At 37.7% G+C, this 19,192-nt stretch overlaps 1 long non-coding RNA gene across 1 annotated transcript; it reads right to left on the bottom strand.

Moving 5' to 3' along the window:
- Positions 1-13,639: 13,639 nt before the first annotated feature.
- On the bottom strand, positions 13,640-15,460 carry LOC130097421 (uncharacterized). The gene is made up of 4 exons (XR_008808303.1): positions 15,302-15,460; positions 15,063-15,172; positions 14,862-14,948; positions 13,640-14,518 (listed from the first exon to the last, which is right to left on the bottom strand). It is a non-coding gene; the product is annotated as an uncharacterized LOC130097421 (long non-coding RNA).
- Positions 15,461-19,192: the final 3,732 nt, after the last annotated feature.

The following is a 19,192-nucleotide window of genomic DNA, read 5'->3' as shown; positions in this document are numbered from 1 at the left end:
CTTGCAAACCCAGCACGTAATGACATTCATATCAGACTTCAAGAAAAAAGTGTTTGAACATTAGTAACTTTATATCTGTTTTATTGTATTGCATTACATAGTGCGTCAGTTTACCTCGATGCTTAATTCATGACTCTTTTTGTCTTCTTCGGGAAAGTTCAGTTCATTTCTCTCCAGCATGCTCTTCCAATGTGCTTGGTTAGTAGTGCTGCTGCACTCAACAAGAACTGAGCCACAAAAACAGACAACGTTTATGTGCAGAATTGAATGAATATGATTGTAAAAAATTAATAAGAGCAAATGTAGAAGTTTGAAGTTAAATTCATAGTCCTTCAGTCTCACCTGAGCACATGATAAGCAGTCCCACATGAATGACAGGTGACATGATTCTGCAAATCTTCTCCTTAGAAAAGAGCTGCTTGGCTTCTACACGTCTGGGTGATTTTCAGTTGAAGGGATACTTCTGACACTCTCTTCTGTGTTTGTCATGTGCTCCTCTTTTCTCACAGTTATGTGTATAACGTTGCAGATAATAAATGTCTACGCAAGTCTTTTAAAGTGATGATGTTCAGGGCACCAAAACCACAGTGGACCAAAGTGTCAAGTTTTAATGGAGCTCCTGTCAGCATTTTCTAACACTGTATGTCTGTTCAGTTCACCACCTAACCATCAGTAATACATACTTAATCAAAGCAGATGTGCAGATTAAACGCTAGATTACACTATAAGTAAAATAGTGTAAATGGCTAAATAACCATCAGCATTATTAGGTTATTACTTTTGTGTTTCAGATGTGAATGTGCTTCCTGTATTTAAAAAAAAAAAAAAATGAATCATCAACTCACACTGCTTTTGCATTTAAAATATTTATTAATGCTTTTGACAAAACAGCAATCTTCTCTAAACAGCTGATATTTTGATTGACTTAATTAATCAATACTTAATCAATCCTTTACTTTGCACATTTTGTACTTAATGCAGGACCTTAGAGGACTTCCTGGGAAATATCCTTTGATGACCATATTTTTCCCTATTCTGCCAAGTTGTCTACACATTCTCCAGAAGAATAGGGTGGGACTGCATACAGAATTTATTTTCTAAGACAGAAAACAAAAAAATAAGATTTTAATAAAAAGTAAACTTTTCATCATCAGTGTAGACAATGTAAGACACATAAATACATTTCTTCACATTTTCTGGGAATAGTTTCATAAACAAAGTAAATAACAGAGCTGTAACCATAATATGGCTAATAATACCAAGATATATCCCAGGAGGGGTTAGCAAACACATTTATAAACATTATTTTATCTTCCCTTTTAAATGAATAGGAGTTTAAATTCATTGTGTTTTCAACAAACAAAAATAAAAAAACAGGAATTCAGGAATAAAAGTAATATTTACCTTGTCAATTACAGCGTTTATAATGGGTATATATGTCTTTATCATTTTCAAACATATACAACATTTTATGGCCATCTAGGAGGAGAAATAATAAGGGATGGTTATTAAGAAAATCCTTGATAGAATGTATACTCCACACTAATGTCCTCCGAACTTCACCACAGGATTATTTTGTACATAATTTTTACTTTTAGCGTGAGAGATGACAACATTCTTATAGATATATCCATTTTATTACCTTGGCATTACACAGATCTTCCCTGTTGTCATAGAAGGTGATTGGCTGTAACGTCTCACGACTGGCCTCATATGGAGAACTTTCAGCAGCAGCTGCACAAAATATAACATCATAAATGTATATAATATAACTACTGTACATTATAATCTTACAAAATGCTGACAAAATGAGATTCTGATTTAACATTCCACTGAAGTTAATCAGATCAGATAAATGAGTCAAAGCAGTACTAAAATATTACCAATATCTTACCAAAGAGAATCAAGAAAGATCCAACGATACAGGCTAGATACATTGTTCTATAAGAGCACTCTAACCTCGTTTTTTTCCTTCTTGGTTTTTCTGATATGAGCACAGACAAAGCTGCTAAATGTAGGTGTTAAGCAAAGTAAGTTGAACCCTCCTCTAACCCTGGACCAACCGTTCATTTGTTCTAGCGATGTAACAAAAGTATTCAGTTGCTTCTTGTTGCTGATCTCTATCATTGAATACAAGTTTACAAGTCAATTTCTGTGTTAAACCTCATGGGTCTGGAACCGCAGTCCTGATAGTTCAATGCTAATTACCCAAGGTCAGAAACTTCAACAGTGTTCAAAGTGCATTTTATATTAGCATCCTATACACCCAAAAGTTCTATTCACTACTTTTTTTTTCCTTTTCTTTTTTTAAAGCTTGACAGCCCTCTGGTCCCCATTTTCATTCATTGAATGGAAAAGAGCAGCGTTCAGATCCTGACTAACATCTCATAAATAGTAAATGTCAGATTTTTTTTGCTAAATTGACTACATTTTAAACTATTCTAAACAGCAGCTGAAAAACTCTCTAGGGCTGATAAAGCATTACAATGTCCAGTTACCTGAGGGCAACTGTTTGACTAAGAATGGTGAGGAAACAAAAATGATCAAGTCTAAATTAGTATTTAAAAATATTTTTACTGAATTTATTTGGTAACACTATCATAACTTTAATAAATCATTAAACATTATATAATGCTTAACAGATATTTAGTTATATATTCACATAAATATGTGATAATGCTCTTGTTAATGTGCACTAATTAACTTCAACATTAAATGATGATCTGTTAATCATTATGTAATGTAAATTGAAATGCTTACAAATGTCATTAAACTTTCCATTCATAATATGATCATGCACATTTTTAAATCTACAAATTATTTTGACAGATGGTTTACAATTTGTCACTGAAGGCGAGTTGCTGAACCCATGTGGAGTTTATTAAACAAAATACGTGAACAAAACAACCAAGGACAGGACAGGACAGGACAGGACTTGACTTGACTTGACTTGACTTAAGGTGGGCATAGGCTACACTGTGCGTTTTTCGTCCGATTTTGAGCCGAATTCTGACTCGTGCGACTCTTTTTCGGATCGGGCCGATTATCAGCTTTGGCGTGCGTCGTTTGTTGTACAGTGTACAGGGAGAAACGAGAGGCGACTAACCTCTGCCGACCAGCAATCGGATGGTCGGATAAATTTCTGGCATGTCAGAAATTTTGGTCACTCCTTGTGACTATATGAGCCATTCCAAAAGGGTGACATTTCTGACCCCAGGACATATATGTATAAAAATGCATGAAAATTAACTCTACATTTTATTATTAATCAAAATGTCCTGCACATAAAGCTAACTACAAATTTAAAATGTATAATTAAAAACATTAATAAAAACTACATAGAACACAAAAAAATAGCATTTTCTGCATGACCCCCCTCTCTATCTCTAAACTTTACTATGAAACATAATGATTAAAATCCTTCAGAAAAATTAAAAAAAATTGCATTGTGTGACTTTATATCCAACCTATGCTTTAAAATGTTTTTTTTTTTCATGAGAAAAAATATTTTATCTAATATTTTAGATAAAATACAAATTTTAGTTGTGTCCCCGGGTTTTCACTCAGTCCTGTTACCCTAACACATCCCCCTCTGAAAAACTTGGAATATTCCACAAGACACATTTTCAACAGGAAGTCATCTGGATCTTCTGAAGGCAATGGGGAGACCATAAGTAAGTCCTCACAATTTAATTTTTGGATATTTGATTAAATTGTAACTATGACTGAGAAGGTCAATCTCAACATGCTGTACTGTTACCTAAATTATTTCTTAGATTTTATTAATTTATTTTAAAAATATTAACTTTTGGTAAGTCACTTGCAATGTGTCCTTATGGCCACATACTAGCATACATGCTAATAGCATATGTCATGTATTTGATAAACTTTTGCTTAACTCAATCCTGTTACTTATATGAAAAATAACAGAAGTGAGTTAAAGTAACAGGAGGGAGTAGAGTCCTCTGTTTTGTTGATTTAATACTGTAAATATTAGTTGATACAATACTATTCACCTGAATTATGAGGTTTAATGTTGCAATTTATAGACATTAGCATTAGTTTTACAATGTGAACACCATACTTCAGGAAGCCAGTCCACCACAAAGTGACTTAAACGTTTTGTCTTTGTCTTTCTTATATTTTGTAGAAGATGGATAAACCCCATACTATGCAGGTGCCAGAAACACCCACCTATGGCATGCTGCACTGGGAAGAAGCAAGACACACCCGCAACCCTCTCTTTTCTCCCTTTTTTGTCTTAACTTCCCTCTTTCTCCCTCCCTCTCTTCTTCTCTCTCTCCTTTTTTCTCTTTCCACCTCCTTCGCTGTGAAGTACTACTAGCACATAGTAAATCACTTAAACAAAAATCTTATGCACACATAGTCATGTACAGTCTCTCTCATACACACTCATATAGACACTCATTCCTGTTACCCAATGTTCATTCCTGTTACTATTTTTTTTTTTATTATTATTATTTTTTTTTTTATAAATAATATTAAACCACTGTTTTTATTTTTTTTGGTCCATCATTTATACAATTGTTTAATAAATTAAATTATTTAAAAATATATAAACTTGAGGCTTCTGTCTTTAAAATGAAAAAAATTGCTTTGTGTTTTTTATTAAAATACACCTTGCCTTAATAGTGATTTTTTTTGTCACAAATATCAATTATTTGAACATATAACCAACAATTTCTTTAAAATAAACACTTTCTTGTGGGGAAAACAAAGGAATTAGACATGCTTTTAAACATGCTTTTTAAATGGCACATGAGTTTCGGTAACAGGACTGAGAAAACATGCATCCATCTTCTGCTTAGAAACAAACCTTTAAATAAAAAATTAAATAAAGTTGCCTGAGATTGACCAATGCACATTTTGAATAGTTAAATATGTGTAGTAATAGTTTCAATGTTGAAAATTATTTTAATTAAGTTTAATTTTGAAGAGTTACAACAAGCAAATGTCACCCATTCGGTGGAATGGCTCACATCGCACAGTTGAAGCAAAGCTACGAACCAATTGCCCTAAACTCAGTGTTCTCTTACGAGAGGTTCTCTCGTATTGCGTAAGTTGCTTACGTTACGGGTAAAGTCATCTTTTCTCGAGATCTGAAGCCAAAAAATTATCCTTCATTTTGTATTTGTCAACGCAGTGCAGAGGACAGCAGACCATAGCAGGCTGTATAAGCGTGCTCATTGGCTGTCCTGCAGCAACTGCAGCAGCCTATCAGTGAGCCCCGCGTGATGTCACGCCCAATGAGGGCCCTCTACGCGTCACAGCCTGCCAGAATGAGAGTGGCTAGCGTATAAAAGAGGGGCTCAACAGGCTGAACTCTGATTTTCATCTCTTCAGCGAAACTCTTCGCATCGCTGGATCTTGAGAAGCTGCCGCCATCGAAGCAAGCGACCAGCAAGCTTAGGAAGCGTCTGGAGAAGCCTGCCTTCTTCGCCGCCTTCAGCCATCCGTGCCTGCTACGCTATCCGGCGACAAAAGTATCCTTTTTTCTTCTCCACTGTGTGTGCTCGCCGCTGCGACACACACACATATATATCTAAAAGAGCACGAGGCGTTTTTATCAATTCAATTTGTCAATGAACGCCATTAGGAACAGACTTCCTGGCACTCGCTGGTGAATTACTAGACGCGAGTCAAAGGTTAAAAGCTTTTCAACTGTAGATTTGAATGAGTCCCAACTGACACAGTCCAGATACCCTACATCACTAAGGCCGTCGACCAACTTGGCCTCGAGTGGTCAACGCCTGAAGAGCCCGCGCCGAACAGACTCGATGGCTATTTCCTCCATCGCCGCCGCCAAACACCCGCATCCAGGACTGCACCCTTCCTGACGGAGCTCCACGCTGAACTTTCCAAATCGTGGAGCGCTCCTTTCTCCGCGAGAGTCCACTCTATGTCTCCTCAACGCTCTCACAGGTTGACGGCGCCGCAGAGAAGGGGTATAATTCCATCCCCCCAGTGGAAGAAGCGGTTGTAGCGCACCTTTGCCCGCCCTCTGGATGGCATTCAAAGGCTGCCCTCCCATCTAAAGCCTGCAGGACTACATCAGCCCTTGTCGGCTGCGCTTTAGCTGCAGCCGGACAAGCCGCCTCAGCCTTGCACTCCATGGCAGTCTTACAGATCCTCTAAGCCGATCTCCTCCGTGAGCTGGATGAGAAGAGCTCGGATTCTGCCTCCATCACGGATTTGCACAGCGCGACAGACCTCTCTCTTCGCGCTAATAAATCCGCTGCCCAGGCCCTTGGAAGGTGCATGTCTTCTCTGACTGTCACAGAAAGGCACCTCTGGCTGACGCTCGCCGACATGAGGGAATCTGAGCGGGCTGTTTTCCTCAACGCCCCGCTCTCCCCCACCGGCCTCTTCGGCCCAGCGGTTAGCGGGATCGTGGACCGCTTCTCGGAGGTACAAAAGACCACGCAGGCCATTAATCTTTTCCTGCCTCGTCGATCGAGCTCTGCTGCACGCCGTCCTCGGGACCAGCCTGCACGAAGCTCCGCCCAGCGTCCAGCTCAGCCTCCGTCTTCGCAGCGACGACAGGGCGGCCGCCCTAGATTGCGCTCGGCCAGCCGTCACAGGCCGCCTCCACCCACCCCCACGGGGACCCCGGCCTAAAATTGCGTTGAAACCCAAGCCCGCGAAGTCCTCCTAGCAGTTCAAAGGAGGAAAAGACGGTCAAGCCCGCTGCGGCCGGACCACCGTCAAAACTCTCCGCTCTGTCAGTCCGTAGTCTCGGCTACTGCAGATTTGTATTTTGCAGCCAACGAGCCGGTGATACAACCCGCTCGCCTGCACACAACCGCCGTTGTCACGGCGACCCAGAGAAATCTCAAAAAGAGCATTATGTCTGGTTATCCGGCTCACGCCGCATGTGTTTTAAGTGTAGAAAATGTGCCCACGTCTCAGTGTTCACCCCTGCACACAAGCACTATACCCCCCGTGTCTCTCACAGAGCCCACTCTCATAAAGCTGGCAAAAGCCGCTCAAGTGTTAGATGTAGAACATGTGCTCACGACCCCGTGCCCACACCTACTCACTGCCCGCTCTGTCTCACGGCCACCCCCCACCGGTCGCTTTGCAGATGTAAGTCTTGTCACGAGCACTCACACTTACTAAAAAGCACTTTAACCTCGGCGACGCTCTCGTGCCCCGTTCCTCGCACGATATGCTCCCCGTCCAAAGCCACCGGAACTTCATGTATAAAACGGCCAGCCATCGCTGTCGGCGAGCCGCCGTATTCCAGCACCGAGAGGATGCACCCGCGCCTCCAAATCAGGATCTCGAGCCCGCAGTATACGGCGATCAGAACCCAGAGGCCATTCTGCCCCTAGCCCTGCATGCAAAAGCATGGGAAGCTATTCCGGGCGCTTCAAAATGGGTGCTGAGCACAGTCAAGCAGGGCTATGCATTGCAGTTCGCTCGCCATCCCCCGTGAAACGAAACGAGAGTGAATGGGGAAGTAGCACACCTACTTCGTGCAGAAATAGCGAAACTTCTGTGCAAGGGGTCCATAGAACCAGTACCTCCTTCTTTGAGCGAGTCAGGCTTTTACAGCCGTTACTTCCTCGTACCCAAGAAGGACGGAGATCTGAGATCTGAGATATTTGAACAAAGCTCTTATGAGAAGACCGTTCAAAATACTCACGACCAGACAGATCCTCGGGCAAATTCGCCCCGGGGACTGGTTTATTTCCCTCGACCTGAAAGACGCATACTTTCAGATTCAGATAATACCCTGTCACAGGCCATTCTTGAGATTCGCCTTTGACGGTCAGGTATATCAGTACACCGTCCTGCTGTTCGGCCTGTCCTTAGCACCCCGTACTTTCACGAAGTGCATGGACACGGTTCTCGCTCCCCTGAGATGTCAGGGCATGCGAATTTTGAACTATTTGGACGATTGGCTGATTCTAGCACAATCAGAGGAGGAACTCGTTTCTCACAGAACGGTGCTTCTCAGCCACCTGGAAAGCCTGGGTCTCACGGTCAACTGGACCAAGAGCTCATTACTGCCCAGCCAGTCAGCCTCTTTTCTGGGCATAGAACTGGACTCTGTGGCAATGATGGCCCGGCTGTCGACACAGCGCGTGCGCCGTGTTCGGCTCCTGGCCGCATCTTTCCAGAAAGGCAGCATCGCACCTCTAAAGACATTTCAGAGAATGCTGGGTTATATGGCTTCAGCTGCAGCGGTACTTCAGCTGGGTCAGCTGCGCATGCGCATGCGCCCGCTGCAACGCTGGTTGAACGCTCGAGTGCCTCACCGAGCCTGGGAGTCCGGCGGCATTCGAATCAGAGTAACTCAGAGCTGTGTTTCACCACTGAGACCCTGGGTAGCGGCCGACTGGTACCAGCGGGGAGTGACAATCGGAGCTTTCTCACACTGACAGGTTATCTCGACGGACGCCTCCAACTTAGGTTGGGGCGCTCTTTTCAAGGGCAGACCGGTCTTTGGCCTGTGGTCAGACCAGGAGAAATGCCTTCATATAAACTGTCTGGAGATGATAGCGGTCGAGAATTTTGAGCCTTGTTAGTGGTATTAACTAGCGATTTCTTTTTACTTAATAGATGCCCCCATTACTAGCGTTATACGCTAAACAGTTTTTAGAGATAAAACTCTTTACATTCGATCATCATGAAAACAAATCTCAGAGAACGGTTGACTAGGTACCAATGTTTTATTAGACCAAAGGTTCATTTTGCGCCGGAGTTCTCCTTTAAAATAGCTTGAATGTAAATCTACACTCTTGCCTCATTTAGTAGCAATTCTCTGAATATGCAAATTGGCCCCTACTCCACTCACTCACACCAGGTGAGAGTTTTTGTCGGTTCATCCCAGATAAAAAGTTGCAAAGCGTTAGTGCGTTGAACACCCTGTTCTGATGACGCAAGAGTTGCAGCTGAGAAGGCCATTCTTTGTGTTCTTTTTGAAGAATTTTCGCAGCCTGATGAAACCGGTATAAATAAGTGTTTAATACTGCAAAATAGGCTCGATGTTACAGTCACTGCCCTTGCCATCCAGAATAAAAGAGAACATTCCAATTTAGTGAAAGGATTTGTGGAAACTTATTGTGATCCAACATTTGCCTCGCATTTCAGGATGAAAAGACAAACATTTCAGGTGAAGGATAATCCACTTCTCACCTCCGAGACTGTGTTATGATCTATATGACCTTATTATTTTTATTATGAGTTGGCTTATCATTATTGCTGATCACTGTTGATATGCTATATGTTTACTATAAAACTCTTACGACAAACATGTCTTCTAATATTTTAAATTGTTGCATATTCCGAGTTGCAGCGGACACATTTGTAAACGACTTTACTTGGACACTTAATCTTAGTCACCACATGGGGACTTTAAACACTTCACACACTATTCATCTTAACACATTATTAATTAATTCATAACATTACCATAGTCTGTGAAGGTCGTGGTCTTCATTTGTTGTGGTGTGTATTTTTTATTTATATTTTTACAAATCATGTATTAATACATTTTTCATGTTTTTGCAGTACCCAATCTAAAGTTGAAACTATTCATCATTTGTAAATGTTTATACATGTTTACAATTAATCATTTAGTACCTTTATGTGCATTGGACTTTTTGCTACTGTAACAATGTTTGTGTAGATGGCTGTTATAGTTAAGTTTAGCCAAATGATTGTGACAGACATAACAACACCACATCATTTTAATTTAGGTGCAAAACATGTTTTTATTGCCTTAACAGATGCACTATATCCTTAGGATATTCCTTGAATCTTACATCAACAGGAGAAAACAAATACATTTTATTGAAAATAGATAGTTGTTAATTTATCAAAACAATGTAATATAAATGGTTTAAACAATGTTCCCTTACAGTAATCAAACTGACCCCTGTACACCATTGACCCCTTAACCAACCCGTAAACCTACCCGTACCACCAAACCTGTCCCTAACCTTACCCGTATCACACCTCAATAGCTGCAAGAGTATTTTGCAATAGAACATGAACACAATACGTACTACCTAACAATTTATGTATTTATTCATTGAGGTAAATGCATGGTTAAGACACCTTACATAAAATGGGACCAGTCATTCTTATATTGTTACACTTTCTGTTGAACATCTGGATCACTCATAGCTACCAAACAACTTTTTGCATTTGTACATAAATGTAAAAAAAAAAAAGTGCATTAGGTAATAATACAGTATGTACTGAAGTTTTAAAGGCATTTGTAGATTTTCAAGAAGTGCATGATCAAATGATTTGAAAGTTTAATGACATTTACATGAAATAATGATCTGTTAATAATCAACATGCAATGTTTAATAAGTTCATTAAAAATTAGTAAACTGTCATGATGTGGGTTTTGTGTCTTGTCCTTTCATGTTCTGTGGTTCCCTGACCTGTCTATTAGTTTTCCCAGGAGTTTCTGATTTCCAACGCCCCCTTGTTTAGCTCGTTTGTCCCTGATTATTTAAGCCCTGTGTTTCTGCCCTGTCTTTGTGAGTTGTTATATGTTTCAGGATTAACGTGAGTGTTGGTCGTTCCTGTGTAAAGATTCCTGTTCCAAGTTCTGAGTCTCTGTTTAAGTTTATAGTTTGTTTAAATAAAGCGTGTACACTGCGTTTGGATCCAGCCTCCTCTCTGCCTTCACCGCATCACGTTACAGATCGTCACATAAACATTAACAAGCACACTACGCCTATCTCATATTTCTAGCTTTGTGAATGAACTAATGATCTGTTAAGCATTATATAATGTTTGTTAATTATAAATTAATTAAAGTTATTATAAAGTGTGACCATATCTGAGCAATAACATTTATTTACACATGCTCAAATGCTGACAGGTTTGTTCGCTATTACCAGGAAACAGTAGGTGAAATATCAGGAATTGATATTTATGTGTGTATTTCTTGCAGATGTGTTCAAGGACTTTCATTGCTTTGCAAACAGCCTTTATTTCCTAAAACAAAAACACATTTAATTAAAGCCTCGGGAGGTATTTTCAAGCAAAATATCTGTAATCAATTTAGGTGGAAGAAAGTTTTAGTTTACCTTTTTAATCTCATGGAGAATTATGCCCTTGATTTCATGAATTGACTTCTTGCAAACCCAGCACGTAATGACGCTCATAACAGACTTCTGAGGAATGCAAGGAAAAAATGTTTGGACATTAGTAACTTTATATCTGTTTTATTGTATTGCATTACATAGTGTGTCAGTTTACCTCTATGCTTAATTCATGACTGTTTTTGTCTTCTTCGGGAAAGTTCAGTTCATTTCTCTCCAGCATGCTCTTCCAATGTGCTTGGTTAGTAGTGCTGCTGCACTCAACAAGAACTGAGCCACAAAAACAGACAACGTTTATGTGCAGAATTGAATGAATATGATTGTAAAAAATTAATAAGAGCAAATGTAGAAGTTTGAAGTTAAATTCATAGTCCTTCAGTCTCACCTGAGCACATGATAAGCAGTCCCACATGAATGACAGGTGACATGATTCTGCAAATCTTCTCCTTAGAAAAGAGCTGCTTGGCTTCTACACGTCTGGGTGATTTTCAGTTGAAGGGATACTTCTGACACTCTCTTCTGTGTTTGTCATGTGCTCCTCTTTTCTCACAGTTATGTGTATAACGTTGAAGATAATAAATGTCTACGCAAGTCTTTTAAAGTGATGATGTTCAGGGCACCAAAACCACAGTGGACCAAAGTGTCAAGTTTTAATGGAGCTCCTGTCAGCATTTTCTAACACTGTATGTCTGTTCAGTTCACCACCTAACCATCAGTAATACATACTTAATCAAAGCAGATGTGCAGATTAAACGCTAGATTACACTTTAAGTAAAATAGTGTAAATGGCTAAATAAACATCAGCATTATTAGGTTATTACTTTTGTGTCAGATGTGAATTTATGTGCTTCCTTTTTGGCATTTTAGATGTATATAAAAAAAAAAAAAAGAATCATCAACTCACACTTTTGCATTTAAAACATTTATTACCTTTTGACAAAACAAAGGAAACAAACTTCTCTAAACAGCTGATATTTGATTTACTTTAGGTTTAGGTTTAATCATCAATCCTTTACTTTGCACATTTTGTACTTAAAACAGGACTTTAGAGGATTTAGATATACATTTAAGACCTTAATTTTCAACTTTATGGCAAGTTCTTTACATTTTTTTCTGAGAAATATGTTGGCCTTGCATACAGAACGCATATTCTGAGAGAGAAAACAAAAAATAAGATGGTTTTAATAAAAAGTAAACTTACATCACTGTAAGACAATGTAAGACACACAAATACATTTCATAATCAATACTTTCATAAACAAAGTAACAGAGCTGTAACCATATGGCTAATAATACCAAGATATATCCCAGGAGGGCTTAGCAAACCCATTTATAAACATTATTTTATCTTCCCTTTTAAATGAATATATGAGTTTAAGTTCACAAATAGTGTGTTTTCAACAAACAAACAAAAAATTAAAAACAGGAATTCAGGAATAAAAGTAATATTTACCTTGTCAATTACAGCGTATATAATGGGTATATATGTATTTATCATTTTCAAACATATACAACATTTTATGGCCATCTAGGAAGAGAAATAATATGGTTATTAAGAAAATCCTTGATAGAATGTATACTCCACACTAATGTCCTCCGAACTTCACCACAGGATTTTTTTGTAAATGTTTTTTTTTTTTTTTTTTTTACTTTAATCTAAGCGTGAGAGATGATAACATTCTTAGATATATCCATTTTATTACCTTGGCATTACACAGATCTTCCTTGTTGTCATAGAAGGTGATTGTCTGTAACGTCTCACGACTGGCCTCATATGGAGAACTTTCAGCAGCAGCTGCACAAAATATAACATCATAAATGTATATAATGTAACTACTTTACATTATAATCTTACAAAATGCTATTCTGATTTAACATTCCACTGAAGTTAATCAGATCAAATAAATGAGTCAAAGCAGTACTAAAATATTACCAATATCTTACCAAAGAGAATCAAGAAAGATCCAACGATACAGGCTAGATACATTGTTCTATAAGAGCACTCTAACCTCGTTTTTTTTTCCTTCTTGTTTTTTCTGATATGAGCACAAAGCTGCTAAATTAAGCAAAGTAAGTTGAACCCTCCTCTAACCCTGGACCAACTGTTCATTTGTTCTAATGATGTAACAAAAGTATTCAGTTGCTTCTTGTTGCTGATCTCTATCATTGAATACAAGTTTACAAGTCAATTTCTGTGTTAAACCTCATGGGTCTGGAACCGCAGTCCTGATAGTTCAATGCTATTACCCAAGGTCAGAAACTTCAACAGTGTTCAAAGTTTATTCACTTTATTTGTTATTTTTGAGTTACATTTACTTTCATTGAATGGAAATTATCAGTGTTCAAATCCTGACTACCATTATAATAAATTATGTCATAATGTTTTATATTCTACTTAATTGACTACATTTTAAACTATTCTACAGCACCTAAAAAATTCTCTATAGGGTTGATAAAGCACCATAAACTCCAATGTGCAGTAACCCGAGTTCAACTGTTTGACTATGAATGGAGCAAACAAAAATGATAAAGTTTAAAGTCTAAAGCACCTTTTGAAAAAATATTTATTTCACAGAATTGTTTATTTTACATTGATTTTTTAAACTGCATTGATGTGAATTATTGGGTATTACTGCTTGGTATGTCTTGGGGAGAGACAACAACTTTAATGAAAAAACAATGAAATGCATTATTACTATCAACAGAAAATAACCAAATAGAAAGTCACATGAATATTATTTGATTTTTAATGTGTAATTTTTGTAAAACATAAGGCAATCTTATACCACAGGATCCGCAAAAAAAGCATCTTCAGTACAATAAACATCCATCTATTAGATTATATTTTAAAGGGGTTAAACATAACTTTTAACTGCATTTGTTGATCTTATCATCTCTGTAATCACATAACCTCATCACTCTGCAGGTGGCTATAGGAGTACCTCCAGGAAAAAAGGTCCTCATTATGGAATTTTTGTATCCGTTGGCTACAGAATAGCAGAAAGAACGCACAAGGGGAGTCCGTTTACCACATGTTTTATTGATTTTCTGAAAAGCATAAAGGAAAACAGAAGACTCTATAGATGGCAAACATTCAAGTTGATGACAAAAAAATGTGTATGCACATTGAAAATACACATGGCTGGACTGATATTCAACTAACAATTTTCTCTCAAATAATGAAAAACAGCTTTGATCATTTAAAAAACAGATTACAGTGAAGTTAGCTAGTAACAGTCAATGTAAATGTATCCCTTCTACAGCCATTGTCACAGTTGTTAGCATAACTTTATCTTCAAACATGTGCCCCTTGCACTCCCACCAGGGAAGAGTTTGTGCAGTATGATGTCCCGATATCTCCCTGCACGCTGCAAGCAGATCTTTCGAAAACCCTCTATGAATTTGTAACAGACATTGTTTATCTTCTGTAAAATAACAGGGAAAAAATGTATACAAAATAGAACTTTATGATTAAACGGAAACAACTGTTAGCTAAAAAGCTTATTTTCCTTTTCATTATTAATTAAATGTCCTTGTGTGACACAAGCTGTCCAATGAATAAATTCACATTGAAGTTACTTGTCACTATTCATATAATACTCATTTGATTAAATTGGATAATCACAAATAGCCAAATAACTACTATAGCCAAATAACTCAGACTAAGTTAAATTTGAGCTTTTTCTCAATTATTGTAAAGTTTGTGAATTGCTATTATGTTAACCTGTCATTAGAGCCATAAATTGTTCTGAGACAACTGAACATTACCTTTGAAATCTTTTGATTAACTGCTGTCCTAGCTCGTCTTACAGCCTCTTGGCATACGCAACAGAAGATGATGTTCGGCCGCTTTCTCTGAATGCGAGGAATGGGGAATGAGGTCAACAAATCAGAATAATGAAATGAATGAGTCTTATGCAAAGTGGCCGTAGTAATGTACGAGTATAAATGACAAAGTATTGTACGTACTGATAAGTCATTTCCATAGCCGTCCGTGAAACTGTGTAAGTTTTCAGAATGTGAAGGCATCTCTGGCTCCCACCAAACTGAAAGAGCTTCATTTTCACTCTCTGCTAGGGCTTTCCATTAAATGAAAATGATAAAATCATTATTTTAATTCACATAAACTGAATGATTGTATGATCCCATAGTAAATAAATCAATTCAAATCAATATTGTCAGGAATATCAACAATTCATATATCTTACCTGAGCAAGAGATCAGAAAAACAAAATAAACGATTGAAAACATTGTATCAGATTCACGTACTGATTCCCTCTCACTTTCCTTTTTGCTTATTATAAGCTTACCAGCCTCTCTCTCTCTCTCTCTCTCTCTCTCTCTCTCTCTCTCTCTCTCTCTCTCTCTCTCTCTCTCTCTCTCTCTCTCTCTCTCTCTCTCTCTCTCTCTTGGTCATTGGAGTCACTGCAATGTGATTAGGATGAACATTCTTGGATGTGCAACAGTATTAATATCACACACAGAAAATTAAAAGACATGCACTAGGAAGTCAATTTTTTTTTTTTTTTTACCGAAACTGTTTTAGCAGTTTTTTTTTCTTCTGGAGAGTTAAAACTGTTTACTCATGTCCTGTAAAGAAGCTGACAGAAATGTAAAAAATACCACAACACCACAGTGCTAAACGGTTGCTGTATCTTTTGTTGCTTTGTTTGAGAGGCACTAAATTTACTGTTTTTCTTTTAGCAAGCATGAGAATAACACATGAGAAATTTTGTTTACTGCACAATATACAGTTTTTTCTGTAACTACATGCTCTGGATGCTGTGTTCTCCATTTTTGATGTAGTGTCTAATGAGTGATCTGTAGTGTTTATATATTGACTGACTGGGTGTATGATTTGAAAGCTTTGTTTGATTTTGAGAACAGTTGAAATGGGTTTGAGCCGATTGTTTGATTTTGTCAGAAGAGTCAGGGGCTTGGTGAAAGTAGTTTAACGATATGGTTTTGTGTTTAATGTTGTATGAAAATTGGTGAAGGTTTCAAGAAATGTGTCTTAGTGATGGTTAAAAATTGGAAGTAGCAAAACTGATGACACACCAATCAGAATCTCAGGACAATATAAATAGGGCCACAGGTGATTATGTGCTTTAGAAAATGCATCCTAACACTGGAGAGAGAGAGAGCTGAAAGATTAATCTATGGGTTCCTATACTTCCACATACAGTATAATTATTAACAGTAACTTTATAAGGGAAATTTCGGTAACACTTCAGTATGGGGAACGCGTATTCCCTATTAATACAAATTTTGCCTCAATAAACTCTTAATTTACTGCTCATTAATAGTTATTAAATTTTGTAGCGTTTAAGTTTCGGTATTGAGGGATGTAGAATAGCCATGCAAAATAAGGCATTAATATGCACTTTATAATAAACAGCCAATATCCTATATGCATGCTAGTAATAAGCAACTGGATAATAGCGAGAATTGAGCCCTAAAATACCGAAATGTCACTAATTCTATATACAGTAAACTGTAGCACATGTTCTACACCCTCAAACTTGTGACTGTCAAATTTATTTGCATTAAATTATTTACACACATACTGTATTTTTTTTACAGACCCATTTCAAATCTTGCATTTATTGTCTAAAATACTAAAAAAAAAGTTGTGTCCGTTCAATATTGTGCTCATTCCTGCAAAAAAATATATAGCCTATCTATGAATAATTTCAGTGCGGATTCCAGCCCCATAGCACAGAAACTGCAGTCGTTAAATTTACAAATGACTTGCTTCTGACCAAGGCTGTAGGCCTATCTGTAGGCTGTATCTTTACTTGATCTTGGTGCTGCATTCAACACTATCATACTCTTAGATCAACTACAAAATTACACTGGTTCTCAGGGACAGGAATTATAGTAAATAAACATAAAATGTCCAAAAATGGGGGAAATAAAGTGTTAAAACAAAAGGGGATCTGGTGTCCTCGATGAGAAATGTGTCTTTGTTTTGAGAACTGAATGAATGGTTTGGGAAATTGTGCCAAATCTATCAGTTAAGTGTGTTAGCAATCAGGAAAAACTGTAATCCAATGGGACAAACAGTACAAGAGGTACTGTATCTTTCTATTTCAAATAAATGTTATTTTAAAAATTCTAAGGATCCTGAAAAATATCAAACAAAATAATATAGCTGCGAGCAGCGATTACGGGCCCAAGCCGGTGGCACCGCAACCCCGGTGCCTTTAGTTACCTAAAGGCACCGGAGTGGCGGTGCCGCCGGCTTTGGCCCTTCATCGCTGCTCGCAGCTATATTTATATATATATATATATATATATAAACAAGCCGGTGGCACCGCCACCCTGGTGCCTTAAGGGTTACTGTGCATGACGGGTAATAACTTAACCCCGCTTTGACTGTTGAGAAGATGTGTGCTGTAGAGCTTGCATTGGTGTGGGCTCTGCAAAAGTGTGCATTGAGGGCACATATCATATGCGTGAGCAAACTTCTGAATCCTAAAATGAAAAATGAGACACCCTACGGTCTCATGGACTTAATGGACACATGAAATAAGTACACAAGATTGAAAGTTATATGAAGTGTGCCAAGACAGAATATTACTTGCCTGATCTGATTAGAAAAATTGTTTGTTTGTGTGTGTGTGTGTGTGTGTGTGTGTGTGTGTGTGTGTGTGAGACGTGATTGAACAATGTAGACATAAAAACATACTCCGTCCTTTTGTTCATACAGGACATTATTCAAACTGCAAACTGTTTACTTATATTTGTGTACAATCGCAATAAAACACAACATTGTGCTTTTGTCAAACTGTAAACTACAAATGTCACCCAACCAAAATCTCTTACACACACACACACACACACACACACACACACACACACACACACACACACACACACACACACACACACACACACACACACACACACACACACACACACACACACACACACACACACACACACAACACACACACACACACACACACACACACACACACACACACACACACACACACACACATACACGTAGTTTAAAAGCAAAAAAAATCTTTTGGACATTCAGCATATTGCATTGGTTTTCATTTCTTGTTCTCGAACAGAGCCCTAATCTGTTTATTTTTTCAGTTACACATTCTACATTGATTAAAAAAGAAAAATCAAATGTGTTTTTATTATATACAGAAATAAATAATCTATCATTCAGATGAGAATAAAGTTAGTGTTAGTTTAAATTTTAAGGAAAACAAATATATGATCTGATATATAGCACATTCATTTAAAATTCATTCAGGTTCAATTACCAAACATACAAATCTTAATGTAATTTAAAGCAAACAATACATTTAAAATATATGGGTTGTATGCCTATTTTTTTTATATAAAAAGATATATATCCAAAAAGACAAGGCCTAAACTTTAACAAGGGTTAAACAATCACTGTAACAGACACAATCACACACACACACACACACACACACACACACACAAGTCAAATCACTTACATTTTAGATGCAATATTGACTTTTTTCTGTTTCAGCAGCGAAAATAGTTAAACAAAGATCACAGCAGAACCATCGAGCATCTCACAGCAACGCGTTCTCATTACTGAATGATTCAGCATTTTGAACGAATCGGTTGACTCAAAGATTCAATGACCAATCCATAATCTGTCTCATTCATGAATGACTCAGCTGTTCGAACGAATTGTTTGAACGAATGAATCAATGACTCGCTCATTAAGACGGTCGCCTGGCGACACCTAATGATGGTTTAGTGTTATGTTTAAAAGTATCATTCTTCCCAACGATTTTTAATTGACTTATATTTAAAACAATCTCATAACATTATTTAATGCATTGTTATTTTTCAGTGTAAACGATTTAATTTGATCAGCCCTACCTAGGGTAAAAGCCATATAGTGTCTTATCATTCTAAATAATTGAATTTATTGATCAAATTTACAAATTAAAAATGAAAGATGAAGCATACATTTAATAAGACTGGACCGGGGTGCCCTGCATATATTACAATTTGCTGATTTAAATATACCATTGCCCCCCACTGTCAATTTGATGTGTGTGTTTGTGTGTGTGTGTGTGTTTAATAAAATCATT

The sequence above is a fragment of the Rhinichthys klamathensis genome, unplaced genomic scaffold (assembly GCF_029890125.1).
Source record: "Rhinichthys klamathensis goyatoka isolate OS25496 unplaced genomic scaffold, OSU_Roscu_1.1 h1tg000220l_1, whole genome shotgun sequence".
NCBI classification, from domain to species: Eukaryota; Metazoa; Chordata; class Actinopteri; order Cypriniformes; family Leuciscidae; genus Rhinichthys; species Rhinichthys klamathensis.
Note: the sequence above shows the minus strand (reverse complement) of the source record. Positions and strands in the feature narration are given on the sequence as shown.